This window comes from Carlito syrichta, unplaced genomic scaffold, assembly GCF_000164805.1.
Source record: "Carlito syrichta isolate Samal-C Ts95f unplaced genomic scaffold, Tarsius_syrichta-2.0.1 Scaffold301693, whole genome shotgun sequence".
Lineage (NCBI taxonomy): Eukaryota > Metazoa > Chordata > Mammalia > Primates > Tarsiidae > Carlito > Carlito syrichta.
In genome coordinates, this window is record NW_007245789.1 from 1,102,428 (window position 1) to 1,104,653 (window position 2,226).

The window sequence follows — 2,226 nt, forward strand, 5'->3', positions numbered from 1 at the left end:
GGGCTGCTGAGTGGAGCAGGTAACCATCGACAGGGAGCTATGCCGCTGAACAAGGCCCTGGACAGTAATCGACCCCATTTCTGAACAGAGCTTCCTGGAATTCTGTTTGAGTTAGTTTATTTTACTTTTTGCTTCTAAGTGATTAGATAAACAAATGGACTTCCTAGTGCCCAGGGCACTGCCCAGAGGAGCTCTTCTAAATCTTTTCAATCAATTAAAAATGAGTTGGAGCTGGCCATAGTAGAAAGACCACTGACTACGTTTTAAGAAAAGATGGTTCCAACCCTCTGTCTGCCACTGCATTCCCCCAAGGGACTTCTGTCACATTGCAGCTGCCAAAATAAAGGACAATTTCTGGTGCTTCCATGGAGATGTTATGAGACTGTGGCACCTTGGCTAAGGAGTCCCTTTCGGGCCATGCTGGCACATTTCTTTCTCTTGGTGCACACGTGGCTCAGAAGGGCAAGCCACCTAGGCATGTCATGGACCCTGGGAGCCACAGCTTCCCCAACTCCTCCTGTAAGCCTGTTCTTCCCACCATACTAGCCTGATGAGGACTCCTCTTCTCCCTCAAGCATCCTGTTCTCACCTTGCCAAGTTGTGCCCCAGCCTGGGTGGTAAGAGGAAGATGGCAAGTTGACTCACACAGCCTGTTCTTTGCTTCTTGGCAAAAGAGAAATACAAAATACAAATGAGAATCTCATGACCACCTCTGAGAAGGCAGGGCCCCCTTTTTCCTTAACGATCTCAGTGACCCTGAAACAGGCCGAGTATGCACGTAAGTACAAGCAAGAGTCTCCTGTTGTTCTCTGTCTTCTGTTGGCTGACTTTTAAGCTGGCCATGTGGGGTGTAGTCGTCCTTGTCACAACCCACAAAATTCAGTATTTCATCACTGCCACTGCAGTCTAATGATTTTCTTTTTATTTTCTTGGGTTAAGGATTTTGATTATCATGAGTCTTTGTAATGAAGTGTGAATGATGTTCCAGTTTAATCTTGCAGCATCAGGAGGGCCCCAGGCACCAGGTGGGTCTCCTGGGACCTTTTAAAACGATTATGTATGAGAAAAGTGCTGAAGGAGGAACACCATAAACACTTACTCATGGAGACACATAGCCACTGTGGCGCGGGAAATGACCCGACTTCGTAAAAGCAACCACAGTCATCCATTCACATGTTTATGAAGGATGCCACACGTTTTCAGGCCGTCCCAGTAGTTTCTTCGGCTCTGTTGCTTTAGGTTTTGAACAAAGCACATTGCATGTATGATTTTAAGATTTATGAAAATGCACCATGCCAGGCAGACTTTTCTGTCTATGCAGGAAAGCAGAATTAGAAGAGTGTGCAGGTGGTGTATGTGAGCATCTGGTGATGTTTCTGAGCAGAGGGATCAGACGCCAGCCCAGGCTGGCAGTGGGCAGGCAGAGGCTGGCTCACAGACGAGGAAGCAGGACTGTCAGGACCATCTGCCCCATCTGTGCCCAGCAGTTAACACCTCTGGGTGGGATGTGTGGAGACTTCATCAATAGGCACATGCAGGGCAAGGCCAGCAGATCCTGGTGACATCTTGATACTTCTCACTATGGGTAACACTGCAGTCAAGGCTGTCCAGGGAGATGCAGAAGGAAGCCCAGAGGTGAGACTCCAGGTTACCTTCAGAATTCTTAGGACCCTCTGTATGCCTTTTCTTGTGTGAGTGTTCTCAATGCCCACCTGCCCCTTGAGGCTTTGCTGAGGTTTGTGAAAGTCAGCTCCTGCCACCTTTCCTATGATTCCTTCTTGACTGCAAGCATGTTCTGAACCACAGTTTATCTCTCTCTGTTGCATGGCATGGTAACTGTGAGTACCACAGCCCACACTTGGGCCCTGGTTTAGGATGAGAAGGGGACAGACAAGCACCTGCTCACCAGGTATGTCCCCTAAGTCAAAGCATGCACCCTGAGAGGTTCATCAACTGACAGAGGGTGACAATGGCCTTTCCTAGTTCCCATAGTTCCTGGACCTTCAGGGAACCTGGCCACACATACACACCTCACACCACACATACTGCACACCCCCCCTCACTTGCATGCTGATATCATATGCTAATCACACACACTACACACACCATACACACACTGCATACCACATATACACCATACATGCTGCATACCACACACACCACACACACCACACACACTACAAACTACACACTGCTCACCTCACACACAACACATACTGCACACCA